The following is a 16,090-nucleotide window of genomic DNA, read 5'->3' as shown; positions in this document are numbered from 1 at the left end:
TTTCTTATTATTGATTTACGAGGATGACATTCTAATCATTTTCGTTGTCTTCCAAATAATATTCTTTTAACCAACGGCTGGCCCTCAGCCAACTTCACCTTGGCCACTAAGGCCAGAAGTGGTGGTCACTTTATTATGGTGGCACCCAATAGGTGGGCAACCTCTGCCTCCTATGCAGGGGACGGACAGTTACAACCTTGCCTTGTCCGGGACTCGAACCCGGTATCGCAGTCGGCTCCCCTATCAACTATACCATCTGTGCAGCCTGGCTTTCAAATAAAAACTCTAATAAATTGAGTTAAATAAAGACTCTGGCTTCCAAATGAAGACACTAGTAAACTGAGTTAACCTGGACATACCTCATTAACCAAAGAACAAGATAAATCTACAACACGCGGTAATTCTTAACATGCTGGCGCATTCGAGTTTAGGCAAAATAAATAATTCGAGGTCGACTTACCTGCCTTTAACATTATAATTTACTTCTACAGTGACGAACACCCCCACAATAAATGTGGATGAACCAAAAACTGTTCGTGAAACAATTAAGCAAATAACATACCTTGTTCCATAAAGTAGGCATTTTCTGTTAACGGAATTCAGAAAACATGTCCCCTTCTGTACTCATAATTAGTACTATTCCACAGCTTCGTCACAGAAGTAGCTATTGATAGGAATAAAGCAATTACTATAGGAAGACATTTTATAATAATAGGCTTGTAAAATATAATCGAGTTTAGACGTCATGAAAAAATAATGAATCAATAATAAAATTCAATGCTGTCAAGATACATAATTCAGTTTTCTCTGCTCCAAAAAAACTTTGGCAAGAGACCCCAGCTAGGAAACTAAATTTGTGTAATTTTAGATCTCATGGCTGCACACCGATTCGATATCGACCAGAGTCTTTGGGTATCATTAAAAAGGAATCCCATAAAACAAAACCTAATCTTCTTTACACCCCAAAATATCGATCAGGATACATTTTACTCTTGCGCCAGCAATACCTTTTCCTCTGACAAAAAATAATGAATTGAGATTCTTCACTCACAGGCCACTGCCAATGAAGAAGGACCTGCCACTATTGATTTCCCCAAACCGAAATCGGCACTTCTGTCGATAAGTACGCCTCAGTGAAGTATCTCAGTCAAACTCACTTTTGTAAGGTTTGTATTATACCATCCGTAATCCTCCGTTCTTGAGATTTATGCAACTCTTGAGAATGTGATGGAAGACTTTTTTTATAACGTGCTGCTAAGTGTAGTAATAAAGCATTGACTTTGCATGCTATGTAATTTTTTTCGATATGATTTTAGAGTTTCTAAAACACAGAATCTCAAATATTTATTTTAATATTAGTGCCTTGCTATGTAACTAAACCAATCAATTTGAATAAAAAAATTAGCAGGTTCGATACTAAATAATTTGTTTAGTGTTACGTTTGTGCTATTAACAACACTTGATACGTAGTAGTGAAATTTCTCCCGCAGAAATTGCTGTTGAGTTCTTGCTTAGTAATATTTAGTTCATAGATTCCTTCGTAGTGTATTTATGCATAAAGCAACAAATATTAGCATGCATTATTATTACGGTTATCTTTGAATGAATTAAGTAACAGAATCAAATTCACGGGCGAATTTCTGTGAACAAAAATGTGGCGCAAATCTATGTTGCCAGATAAGTTAAAAAGACAAGCTGCAAATCTGAACAGACTATCATGTACATTACCCCATTTTTTGTTTTATTCTAGAATGCTAAAGAAATGAAGAACGATGCTGAGTCTGTAGTTCGCTAAAAATGAGGCTAGTGTTCAAACTGAAACGTAATGCATCTACAATGTCCGTTTCAAGACTGGCGCAAAATTTGAAATTTTACTTCGGACACGGCAGCGTAAGAATACAAAAGAAGTTTGCACAGATTGTAATAGATTTCAATGAATTGCGTTTTAATACCCATTATAATGATATTTATATTCTGATATTCTAATCCCGTTGTGACCTGAAGGACTACAAAGTATTACTCCATCATATAATCAATATTCATCATTAAAGTATATCATACAGATAAACGTATAATACATACTTTTGTACGTCATATTAAACAATATTTTATATATACTATATATTATTTATTTATTTATATATGTCATAATAAAAACACAAGGAAAAGACGGAACACTGTAGATGCGTGATTAGACCCATATTGAAGAAGAATTTTGATTGCGTAGTATTTAAAGAACTTGGCAGTCGAGGCAGTTTTAATTCCATTTTTATTTCCAATTGATATTTGTGGCCACAATCACTTGGCACTCTAGTCGTGCCTTTCCACAGAAGATTTACATTTTTGATATTGTTGGGATAGAAAGCAAGCCAGCGAAATCACATCTTAGCACAGTAGCGAGCAAAAGCTGAAGTGCGTAGTTATGAAAGATGGAGGCACGCGAGGAGAAAAGTTTTGGTTTACAATTCGGTGATTGGTCGTCAAGAGGCATCTGGTATTAACGGTTACGTAAAATCGCATGATTAATTTGAATGACGCAATGCAGATAAGTTATTACGATTTTAGAATAAGAGAGGAAGAATTAATGTTTATAGTTATATTATAATTCTGATTCATACATTTTTATCTTACATATATATATATATATATATATACATACTATATGACTATATATGGGCCCACCAGCGGCCGAGCGGTAAAGACGCTGAACACTGGTAGTTCGGTTCGAGGTTCGAATCCTGCTAACCGGCTGGCTGCATGGGCGTTTTCGTGGTTTTCTCCATGTGTGACGTGTATACGAGCCAGTTTCCCTTAGAAAGTCTTCCACAAAGGCATCCCTCCCTTTAGGCAGATAGCCTTCGTGTGCTTTGCTATAATTGAATAATCCAATCCTAATCCATGACCATATGTGTCATCATAAACAGTATTTTATATATATTCCCTTCAGTATTTTACACATACTAAAAAAGTTGACATGTTGTTTTCTTTTCTTTTTTTTTTCTTTCTTTGTACAAAGTAAAGGAATTACTGTAAGAGCGAAAAATTTCGGCTATCATATTTCAACGAAAATGTCCGTTTTGAGCTCTCTCGGATCCCTCTGAACGATTTTTTTTGCGTGACATCTCTACGTACGGACAAAATACCTCTTTTTTCCCAAAGCGAATTGCAAAATGGATTTTAAAGGGATTCAGAAGGGACGTTTTCTTGACGTCCTCACCGTACGTACGTAGGTATTTAGTATATACTTATCTCGCATAGCTCAAAAACGATTAACGGTGGAACGTTGGAATTTTGTATATGAGGACTGCTAGAATACCTAGTTATGCACCTCCCTTTTGTTCAATTTCCCGAACCACACGTATATGTGTATACTCACCTTCTTATTCGGCTCGGTGAGTTCCGTTCTTTTTATTCTTATATGTTGGTAAATTGTTCATTTTTTGTTTTAAAAGTGATAAGAATTTCGTTCTTATATTACGGTTAAGGTTTTTCATGCATTTAGTTAATTTCTATATCCAATAGTAGTAGAATTATCAACAAAAGTGCAAGTTTCGCTAGGCCTAACAGGATGGCTATTTGTTTACATTTGAAACTCTTAGTGGTATAGTGAATTAAGTCAGTTGGTGCGCCAACTTAGAGTCTTTTGGTTACAATGGGAGCAAAAGTTAACTTCAAATTCTTGTCCTTCTTCCCGTTGGTCGAACTGCTTGTTTTGGCATAGAAACTTTTTTTATGGCGGAAGCGGTGGCCATTTAATTGTGGAGGCAACAAATAGGCGGCCATAGTTACCCCCTTTGAAGAGACAGACAATTCACATCCATCTGGGATTCGAATTTGGGCCTTTTTGGTACGGCAATCAGAGTCACTAACCACTTTCCCGTCTAGGCATCCTCGGTCGAACTACCAGTATTCAGCGGTCTTAACATCTTAGCCACTAGTGGGGCTATGTAGAAACCCTAATTTTAATTGCAAACTTTTTTTTAAATTGTTTTTCTGTATTTAACACTTTTTTTTTTTTTTTTTTGCCTTTCCGAGAAGGCCTTTTTTTTGGAGGCCTTTCCCCCCCCCTTTTTTTTTTTTTTTTTTTTTTGGAAATTTTTTTGGCCTCTCCGCGAAGTGAGAACTGAATTGCTTGAATGAGAAATTTATCTAACGAAATTCGGGGAAATATGTTGAAATCAAGTGCAGAAAAAATGTATATAATTTAATAGGTCTTACAAGTATTTTATGCGATGATGTGCATATCAGACGTTTTTTCAAATGAGGCAATTAAATGTGTTTAATTTCAGAATTTTAAAAGCATTTTTATTTAAACCTTTGTCGCAATATACAGGAGTTACGCTTAACTAATTATTACGCCTAAACTTTATTGCTTAACATTCAGCAGGGCACGAGCTATGCTTCAATTTCATATTTATTTTTTGCAGCATAAAATATTCAGTTGCTACTTATTTTAGCAATATAGTAATCGTTTTTAGAACTTACAGATTACTAAACTAAATAACAAAGGAAAACATTGTAAAGATATAGGTAGTAAATCATATTAAAGTACATCATCAACATTATATCTTGAAAACACTGGCATTCGAGGCGCTTTAGAATTTAACCCTAATTGAGTAAATTCAGCTTATTAGGAAAAAATTTAAAAATGAGAATATAAAACACAGTGTATGGAAAAATAAAACTTATTTAAAATAAATGTTATATAACATGTTTGTTAACTACAGTAATATTCACAGGAAAAGAATAGGCATATTAGTTTCATAGCTTCTTCCTGGATTGTGGAAATTTTACATTGTGAGCTGTTGTCGGTAAAATCATATTTCTTTGTTTACGATAAAAGCTCAAATTGTGATAAAAATTATCAGCTTTCCTCATCCGGTGTTGAGGCCGCTTATCCTATAGCGGCTCTACTCTAGAAGATCCGTCAAGTATGATAAGAGATAACCAGGTCTGTAACCGAAATTCGTGGGCGTTATCAGGAATCGTTAGAGGCACTGGCTCTCCTTTTTATAGATATGACTCAAGAAAATAATCTTCTGTAGAAACATTGAGCAATAGAGATGAATTCAGGGCATTAACTTGAGTAGATGAACACAAAAACAAATTTTCGTCTAATTGCAGTATCATTCTTTCTTTGCTTTTTGAAGACATATTTTCTTTTTCTTCATGAACTTGCTTAAATAAGCTTGCTGAAGGTAAATCAACAAGAATAATTTTATGGCAGGAACTTGAAAAAGGCGGTATTTAAATCTCATTTTTGAGGAATCTGTTTTAAATAGTCTTTAGACTATCATTTCAGAAGCAGTATAATATCCAACACATTTGATATGATTAGTTTTACAATATGTTCTTTATTTTCCCATAATATAATATCTGATCACCTCTTGTCATTAATGGGGAAAAGAGTCTGCTTATTCTTCCAGAAATAATATAGAAATTAAAAGGCCTGTAAAAAAGAATATTCAACACGGTTTCTAAGTCTTGATGCTTTCCATTGTACGATTAATTCACTGCTAATACACTCAAAATAGGCTTTACTTATTTAGCTAGCTGTTTTTCAATTTACTTGTCATCTCTGTCCTTGTAGTTTTTCCTATGCTTATAGCCCTGGTATTTTCAGGGGAAAAATAAATTTCAAGAAATCAGCTGATGCTGGAATGTTAGATCAGGACAATAAGGCGGAGACAAATTCCAGCAAACGGATTTCCGATCCTCCAGAGGATAGAATCATACTGGTGTAACAAAAACAAAAAAAAAAAAAAAAAAAAAAAAAACAGAGAAAGATTCTTTTTGGAAGAAAAGCATTGGCATTAGTGACAATAACGTTAAAAACTGAATAGCGGAGCTTTCAAGAAAGAAAAAAAAATGTAATCAGATATCTAAATTATGTCTGCGAAATTAGGAGGAATTTTTTCACCCTCAAGTAGGTAATTAAAAGTTCAGTTCTATTAACATACTTTTGTGAGTGACTGCGGTTATTTGTTATCACAGAAAGTGTGCATAAATATCGTTATCTAAATATACTGAGATGTTATTACATTATTAAGCTGCGATATGCCTCAGATGAGCTTACTCTTGTCTTCTCTGATTCCAACAGATAAAGCTGTTTTAATATGGTAATCAATATATTATTAGTTTTCCATGATTTATTCCAGTTAATGTACCTAGACTAATTAAGAAATCAGGGATAATTTGGGTATCAAACATCGCCTAATGTTATTTTGGTGAAAATAAAGTTTAATTTATCGAAATATCTCAGTCCTTTTCTGATAACAGCAACCTGAAAAAAACTAAATCTTAAGCGGCCTTATGCCAATATTCAGAGTTTTTCATGAGGGTGCTGTAACATTACCGAATCTCGCTTAATTATCACTGCTAGAGACACATAAAGTCAGCAAAAAATGGAAATAAAGCACAAATATTTATATTATGCTGGGTTAAGTACCAAGGATTAAAATATGAAACTTATATTGAGGCTAGTATAAAAAGCTCATAAACAATTACTAAAAACAAAACTTAATTACACACATACAAAACAGAGTTTTACAGTTTTTTCAGCAACAAGTATTATACAATATACATTTTTAAAACCTAATATTGATTATACATTTATCCAGGCTGAAAAGGAAAGCGTTGCGGATATTTGTTTATCAGTATTTCGAAACCTCTTTGCAGAGACCCGAAACTTGATCCTGAACTACTGCACTTAATGCCATCAAAATAGTCATAAATATTTGAATAAGCATCAATACAAGAAAAAAACACTTCATTATCAATTTGATTTACATCATTTATGAAATGAACATAATTATTCCTTTTAGGCATCTTTCTTCCCTAGTAAATTTACAAAACAATTTGTTCCCTACAAACAACTTGTCCGAATTTCTCACGCTCTGTCGAATGGACCGAGAATTTGACTGGTTGATACGAGGCCAAAACTGGCATAACTAAAGTTCCTTGATCATACCGAATTTCTTCTTCTGATGGAAAGGTAATGCTGGTGGTGGTAGTGCATCCCCAAGAGTCTGCATGTCTATTTCTTGAACTGCTACGGCAATGACCAATGGTTTTCGACCATTTTTTCGGGGCTTTAAATAGCACTAGGTCTTTAAATAGAAACAGATCTCCGTTTTCTATCAGATAATTGATTCCAAAGGAAATTCTTTGAGAGTTTAAACATGTGAAATAAACGGGCGACTTCAAATCATTACTTTCTCTTTGTAAGTGAGAATTTCCAGTCCTGAACCCCACGGGGGGGATTCCTCCACTGGTACATAACAAGGTGTCCACATTCCGACGCCAGTGAAACACTTCTTTTTGTTCTGGCCCATATCACACAAACGACTGTTTCGGACAATTTTTCTGCCTGGTTTACTATTGAAAGAAAGACGTGCGACTTTTTCCTTCCTTTAAAAAAAAAAAAAATGCAAGTTGTTCGTTTTCAACCTATCAGCTTCGAATGCTATCAGCTTGTTTGTAATGGGGAAATAGTTTCCCTTGTGTTAACCCTAAAGCGATCTATGGTGATTGGCTGTTGTGACAAAGCAAAAAAAAAAAAAAAAAAATGTTTCAAACAGTTGTTCTTCCGAAACAAACTGGCGTGTGATAGCAGCCTTAAATAAGGGGTGAAATCAGAATCATTAACAAAGGGACTTCGTTGCGAGATTTCTCCTCTTGGTGGGAGAAAGGCACCATTGCCTTCGGAATTCGATCCCCCTGGGCAAACAAGGCACTGAACATCTATGCGACCTCTTCACAATATACTCTGAGTAACATATGGATAGATTTTAAAAGCCAGACATAATCTTTGAACATAAGTTTATTAACCTTTTAACTGTCATGCCCGAGATTATCTCGGGCACAGCACTGGTGTTCGAAAATGTCACGCCCGAGTATTTCTCGGGGTAATTTTTTTTTTTTTTTTTGAGTGCATCGTATTGTCATACCCGAATATATATCGGGAGATGTTTATTTCGGCTACATTTGGTTTTTCCAATAAAAAAAGTTGACAATTCGTGTACCCAAATCATCAAAATAACTTGACAGTTAAAGGGTTAAGAATTTTTAGAGCATTAAGTATACTACGTTTCTTTCATTTGTTTGATTATGACGAAGCCCTCAAGGGAAGGGATGCCTTCGGAGAGTTATTTCTTAGGGAAACTAGCTCGTATCTACATTACATATGGAAAAAAGCTATGAAATGTCTACAGTCAGCCCGTTTGAATTCTGACCGAAGTACCAGAGATTTAACCACTCGGCCACTGGTGAACTTTGAGTAACAATAGACAATAGTAATGTGACAGTAGACAATAGTTAATGTGAACTATTGTCACATTATATAATAATGTACGTGTAGACAATAGTTAATGTGAATTGTTTATTTCAAAAAAGCAAAATTTTTCTGCTTAAGTATATTTACAGCAATAATTTAATTATGTTTTTTTTTCAGTTCCAAAATTTTCAATAGCTTAAAAATTATTTGAAATTTAAATTCTGCATTTGAGCTGAATAATAGATAGCTGAATAATATCGCTGTTTACTTCTGCCGAATTTTTTATACTAGTGCTTTAAAAATACTTTATCCCTACGTTTTAAAAGCTGTCTCAGTTAATTTCAAACATAAACTAAAAAAAGTATTTTGTTGGAGGAAAAAGTAGAATTCAGAGCTGAAGAACAAAAATATATTATATGTTTCTGCGCTTAGCCAGAAAAAGAGGTTTTCTTAACTTCACATTGCTAGTGATGCAGAAAATTGCCGTGAAAAATATATTCCGTACCAAATTTTGAAATGCTATATTTTGAAATATTATAATAGTGGTGGACTTTTGAAAGCATATAGGATGATACATTTACAACTAGTTTTCCAACACGTATTCTATGCCATCTATATGAAGTGCTGTCATGCCTCATTGTTAGTTTATAAGCAATAATCTTCTCAGCATTTAATGCCAATAAGTAAATAAAAAATGCTTTTTTATTGAAATTTTATAAGCATTCACAGAAAAAATATTCCGAAATTCCTGCTCGCTTTGAATTTTTCAAGTGAAATTCATAATTTAATCGAATTTCTTTGTTATTTAGATTAATATTTTTAGTAATCTGTATTTATTTTGAAAACATTTCAGAGCTGGTTAATTATTTGCAACGTTTTGTAGATGCTCATAATTCTTGACGTTCAACCAACAAGAGCATATTCTACGCGTTTACGCAATTCAGCTTTCAAAAACAAGAATACACAAACTTCGTGGAAAAAACAGCAGATTTACGTCATCGCGACGTAATGTACGAGGTAACATATGTCCCAGGTGCACGGATCTCTTTTAGTATTTTAACACGGTATATCGTAAAGTGGTTTGAAGAGACTGTCCAGATGAACAGCTATTAAATGACCGTGAAGAGAATGCTTCGACCTCTAAAGCTCGTTTCCAGGGATGGGAAAGGAACTCGGAAATTAATTTATTACTTCCTGCTAAACGTATTTAAACTACAATAGAAGATCCTCGACCAAATGATATTGACACAGAGCAAGATTTTCGCAGAACATGCGAAAATAATTAATAAATAACTTAATTCAAAGTGATTTACAATTTTGATCTATATAAGAAGAACTGAGGCTCTCTTGAAGTTCAGTTTTGTATAGTAGAAAAATTAATTTTTGTTTTCACGATACAATAAAAGTAAATACATTAATGAAGAAAAACTTTGAAATTATAACACAAATATGCACTTTTATGGTATACTATATTAAATTTCAGTTTTGCGTTATGCGTGTATGTCCTCTCTTGCTCACGCTCTCCTCTTTTGTATTCACATTTTTACATCAATACAAAAACTTATTTTATACTCAATCATGGAAGATGTGCCACAAAGAAAGAAAAATTTCGTTGCGTCTTACTGTTATATTACTGAATTGATACTGAATGATAGTTGATACTGAGTTACTGAGTGATAGTTGTAGCACTGTAATCGATTTGTTACAAAATTATATCATTTACTTTCATAAACTTTAAAATAATAATTTAAGATTATGAAGTTTTTTAATTCCTCGGAAATTTTTCCAGCTTTGTTATTAAAGTATCCTGTATTAGAAAAACTCTTTACTATAGAAAAAAATCTTAAAATATCCCTGAAAGATAAAATTAAAAGGTAATAACTAGAGGATCTGTTAGAATACACCATGAAAGGGATGGAAGAAAACAATTTATTTTGGTACCTTATGTATTTTGTATTTTATTAAAAACAATCTCAAATAAATGCTTTAACATCCAGTACTAATTCTTAAATTACAGCGAAAGCTATATAAAAAGTTATACAGTGTATTTTTATATACATTCGCTTTTAATTTAGAATTTCAACTAAGTTACCAATAATTCAATTCAGAGTATTTACTAGGTCAAAATCAACTCCCTCTTGTATAAATCTATGACATAGTAAAATTCTAGTACGTCCGAGCATGGAGCTATACATTTTTTTTCCAACGCCTAAAGGCCCGTCCACACGAGTACGCTCGAAACGTAGCTGACGAACGCGCTTTTACGTTACCAGCGTTAAAGCGTCCAAACGAGTACGCTTGCGAAGAGTGCGTTTAACCAATAGAATTATTTTGCGCAAAAATCACGTGACGCTGTAGTATAGCATCAACAGAGCTGTATCTTATTTCTTCGCTGTTCTTCTGTATGTTTGCGGCAAGTTGTCCGAATCAGATGATTTTTTTTTTTTTCTTTCTTTTATAGCTGAAACTTTACTATTATGTGCAATTATTAAACAGAGTCAAAACCGCAAAAAAGTGTCCGAAAGATTTATTTAGAGCGACTTGTTCAAAGAGTTTTTTTTTTTTTTTTTTTTTTTTTTACTGCCTTGTTTGCGAAAGGAATATCTGGAATTATTAAATTCCTACTATTAGCTCACACTCTCCCTATATCTTGTTGAAATTTTCAGTACATAAAATGCCTTTTATTCATCCACTCAAGTTCAAATACAATTTTTTAAACTTGCAGTGAATGACACTTGATGTTAATACAGCTTTTTCACATATGAAATTTTTTAAAATTTTTAATTAAAAAATTATGTTTGTATTTTTATTTATTTATTTTTGTATTTTTAAACTTTTCTTTGTGGACCTAAGTAGGAATTGACTTAATTTTTTTTGGGGAGGGGTATATTAGTTTTTTAATTCCTTCAGGATGAGTATCGACCAGTTTGACAGACTTGCAGATTCTATATCGTATGAAAATTAGGATTTATAAAATTGTTTTGGAATACAGTATATAAAGAGAATTAAATTACTTAATTCTCTTTATATACACCATCCACCATATAATAAAACCAACTTCATATTTTTTTAACTCGCTCTCCCTTGGTCTTTTGTTTCTCTTTTTATTTATTTTTGAATTTAGAATGAGGTTCAAACTTTGGACAGTTTATGAGAAGTTATGTGCATTATAAAATATGCAATAAAGTAAAAATAAAGAGAGAATTTATAGATGATATATGATAAAGAGATGCAGATATATTTTTACATAAGGATTTCTATTTGCACTGCACATTTTTAAAACTAAATTAAAAACAATAATAATAATGAATGAAATAAGAAATGAAAACAATAATAATAGGTAAAATAAGAATATAATGATTCATGATTAAATATAAGAAACACGTTTCAAAAAGAGAAAAGCTAACTGAATTATAATACCGTCTATGGGTGAGGTTCGAACTTACCACCTTTGTATTCCTACGCTACTAAAGCAGCGCGCTGACCACTCAGCTATCTGTGACAGCTGTGTTTGTGAAAAATAATGTAACAAGTAGAAGTCGCTGCAAAGGTAATTTAATTAAACTTCAATAAATGATTGCTGTATGAGACAAGTTGTAACTTTCCTCCAAAATTTCGTAATTGTATTTTATTGAATACTCTTTCACAGTCAACTGCTTTATTTTAGAAGTTATATTGCTGAAGTTAGTTTTTGGTGTATTTAATATTGGGATTATAGAGCTTTATATTACACATGATATAGCCAATATTTATAATAATTAAGGAGAACTTTGTAAGGCAGAAACTTTGATTTCGTAGAAACTGTAATTTATTTAGGTTCCTATTACTTACGGTGTTATAAATAGGTGAAGCATATGGATATACTAGTCGGATCATTGCTTTATAAGTATACAGTTTTCCCCTTTAAATGAGAATTTTAAATGTATACTAATATGTACGGTTTGAGAAATCTAAAGATGGCGTGAACAATGCTGATTATTTTATTGCTGTATACAGTTATATTTCTAAGCAAAAACTCATCTCTGTGTGGCTCTGACGCGATATTGAAACGGGTAAGCAAGAAGGTTTTCTGATTATGACACGTGATAAGAACTCGGTCGGCTATTGGCTACACGCGCGCGTCGCGGGCGTAAAAGCTGAACAGGAGCGTACTCAGTTTTACGTCTTCTGCGTCCTGCGAATTTACGCCGGCGTCTGAAAATTTACGTCAACTACGTCGGGAGCGTCCTCGTGTGGACGGGCCTTAATGTTTCATACACGCATCAAACGCTAATATTTGATAAAAGTATAAAACAAAATATATAAAAGTTCTTTTAGAGATCCCAGCCGCCGTCTTTTCCAGTCCAGACAATTTATAGCAAAGTACATCGTTTGAAAATAAATAAATAATAAAAAAAAAAAAAAAAATATGCATTGTGAAGTTCTGGCTTCTGTACTGAAATGATCTACTTTTTGGATAGGTAATCTGTGCGCACCCGGCTTTCAAACATAAACGGGCACACCTAGACCATCTCCAGGAAGCAACTATTTCCCATTGATGTGATCATGTCATTACATATTTACTTACTTCTCTTATGGTGTATTAGAAATATTTTCATTCATTTTAGCAGATATTACATTTTTATTAACCTTAGATATTGTCTGATTAAACGAGGGAGCAGCCCTAAGCCAAGCTTTCTTTCAGTGTCTTACTATCCACACTTCCTTTGTATATCGAAAAAGAGAGGATCATGAGGAGCACAGAATTATACTGAGGCTCCATAATGCTTTGGGCTTTCGGCCTGAGGGCTGTGTGCCTAAATTCGTCAGGTTCTGTCTTGAAAGCAAAGGAAGGCGTTGCAGGAGTTACAGTTTCTAGATGAAGCACTCACTATACAAGGTAAAATTAAAACATTCTGTCTTAAGCACTTAGTCCTCGTTGCTTTGCTGTTATCAAATAAATAAATAAACCAATCAATTCATCGGAAAATATCAAGGCGACGACCATATAACGACCTGTCCTGAGGAGAGAGAAGAAAAAGCAGTGCTTGCTGTAGGACCTAAGGCGCTAAAACACTGATATTCTTAAATAGCTATTAATCAGCTACACATAGTATGTTTTTATACCGAAACCCCTTCGTAAAAGTGCCGTCACTTCCATACAAGTCGGTCTCTGTTAAAAAAAACAGAAAATTTCATACGGGTGCACTGGCACTAAAGTAGCGGGACACTTACGAAGGTAAGTTTCCTAATTCAAAAGTCAAACAAGTTTACAAGGCAAGTAAGTTTCCTACTTTAACCCTGATAAAGGTACGGGTACATTTATGCTCTAATATCGTTGTACAAATAGAATTTTCATTTTGTCTGCCAATCAGAATAGCAAACCGTAACGCTACTTGCATAGCGATGTCTAGTGTAAAGGTGTCCACAGCTTTGTGGACCCTTCATGTGATCACCTATATGTTGAGGCACTCCTATGAAAGTTAAATATTTTCAAGCAACGGTCAATAAGCAAGGTCCCATTGTGAATCTATCCCATTTGTATTCCCATATTGTATATAGAGAGATATAACAAACTAATGGAAGATTTTCTTTAAAAGGATAGACAGTGAGATTTTTCTCCCCCTTTATTTTTGGAGGTGTGGAGGAGGGATTCCAATTTTTGGAAAGTTTTTTTTTTTTTTTTTAAATTTTTTTCAGTGTTATTAAATCTGGGTTGTTTATGTTAATATCGTAACTGGAAAACTGGTTTCAAATGTTTCTGTGAACATTTGTCCGCATTAAACAATTATTATTAAGCTGAAAATTTCAAAACTTCAGTATTTTCAATATTGCACGCTTTAAAACTGTTTATATTCTTATAATTCAGAAGATAATTGGTGAAATGCTCGGAATATTCTGTGGCTCTGTTAACGTAAAGAGCTACTAGAAAAATAAAAATTCAACACAAAAATAAAATAGCTTCCATAATAATACTTTTCAATGCATTAAAATAAGATACTGAGTATGCGTTTCAGATAAGTGTTTAAAATATTTCAAAATAGTTAGTTATACTAATATTTAAATTTATCGATTTAGTTTTGTAATATTAAATCTTGGAAGAGTTAAAATATTTTTGTTACACGCTTTTCGTAGGTTCAAATAAAAGTTGCAAGCTACTGAAATTTAAAAAGTAATAAATAAATAAACTGAAACTGAAACTTTATTTCTCTGTCCCCATTCAACATGTTCTGACAACCTAAAAGTGGTATTATTAATGCCTGCTATATCAATTTACGCATAATTTTTATCTTGCACAGAATAAATAGTTCATGCGTAAACTACACAGATAACATTTTTAATATATTTTTCTTAAGACATGCTGTATTCGTCGAAAATTGCACGTTTTAGCCGTTATTAAGTCATCAATTCTGGAAATTCTGTCAGATAATTTGAACATATGGTAATTAATGATTAAAACATGTTTTATTTATTTGTTTTGAAAATTTTAAGCTATAATATTATGAAAGGCCCATCTGGTTAAATCTGGCATTAAGCTTAAAGCTGTCGAGCCTTTGAGCAGAAATTAATCAGACCTCGCAGCCGGCTTCGGACAGCTCGTTGGATAGAAGATACATACATAATAATCGTGCATACATAAGAATAGAAGATACATACATAATAATCTCATAAATATAAGAATTAAAGCAGATTTTATGCCAAACACAAGTTGCGAGATGAGTTTTTTTGCCAGTGATTTTTCATAAAAATTTCAATTACTTAATTAGAATCTGAATTGAATTAATTTTTGTTATTTATAATAAATTTTATTTAGTTCTAGGTAACTCAAACCGAAAGTCGTAACAATAAAAACCTTTAAATGGGGTAAATAGCTTCCAGTTTAGATCTAGCCCGCAAACTGAACAAAGGTAAAACCAAAACCGCTTAGTGTCTCATGTGAAAAGAGAGCACGTGCTAGAAGTCAGTATGCTGACCACATTTGGCGTGAGTACTCATCACCTTTAACCTACTTTGAGACTTCTCGACCCCACTGTGAACTCCGCGTTTTCATGATAGTGAACGGGGTTGACGTGCAACGTGGGGGTTCTGAGGTTCAGAAGAAAGGCCCCCTAAAGTTACAGAGAGAACACCTGCAATTCTGACCACAAAAACTCAAAAGCATCACGCCTCCGAGCTTACAGCACGTGGGCACCTCCCAGGGAACAGAACACAAACATTGACCTCAAGTCTTGTTTAGTGGAGCCCTCTGATCCTTGCCAGCCCCTGACGATCGATGTATGATGTCATTTAGTTCGAGATGGACATTTTGTCCAAGTGCTGGCCCATAGCTGGTTGGGTTTTCGTAAAGGGCTTAGCTAAAGATGTTTACGGACTTGCAATTTGTCAGGATTTCGTCTGATTTTGGAACCTTCAGGAATTCATCTGCGTTCCTCTTAAGTTTACTCTACAGCTGATCCAAGGTTCAGAAGCAGGTGCACCCAGAAAACTCTACAGGAATTTTAGGCTATCGGACATTAAATGTACAGAATGTTTTCTAAACTTTCCCTTCACCCTTTCTTTGAGAATGTTAAAAATCCAGGTAAATGGTCAGCTGTTTCCATTTCATCCGAGATGCGATAAAAAAATCCCTTACTTTTTAATTTTTTTTTTAAGTAAACATCACTAAAAGAAGAAGAAAAAAAAAAAATTCAAAAACAGTTTCACCAAAATACGCAAAGATGGGACTTCAGTGAAAAAAATTTATATTATAGTCTGTAATGCATGAAACTCAATAACTTTCCCATTTATATTAAAACAGCAAATTAATTAACCTTAAAATTAAAAATGTTATTTAAA

At 33.5% G+C, this 16,090-nt stretch overlaps 1 long non-coding RNA gene across 2 annotated transcripts in view; it reads right to left on the bottom strand.

Moving 5' to 3' along the window:
• Positions 1–600: 600 nt before the first annotated feature.
• LOC146992691 (uncharacterized) overlaps positions 601–16,090 on the bottom strand; it is a 289,003-nt gene continuing 273,513 nt past the window's right edge. For both annotated transcript variants that reach the window (XR_015039048.1, XR_015039047.1), the window contains exon 4: positions 601–664. This is a non-coding gene — a long non-coding RNA (uncharacterized LOC146992691). The remainder of the gene's footprint in view (positions 665–16,090) is intronic.

This window comes from Stegodyphus dumicola, chromosome X2 (genome assembly GCF_044657685.1).
Source record: "Stegodyphus dumicola isolate Sdum_Otavi_A_Nest chromosome X2, ASM4465768v1".
NCBI lineage: Eukaryota > Metazoa > Arthropoda > Arachnida > Araneae > Eresidae > Stegodyphus > Stegodyphus dumicola.
The sequence above is the reverse complement of the archived record's forward strand: the minus strand, read 5'-3'. Positions and strand labels throughout refer to the sequence as shown.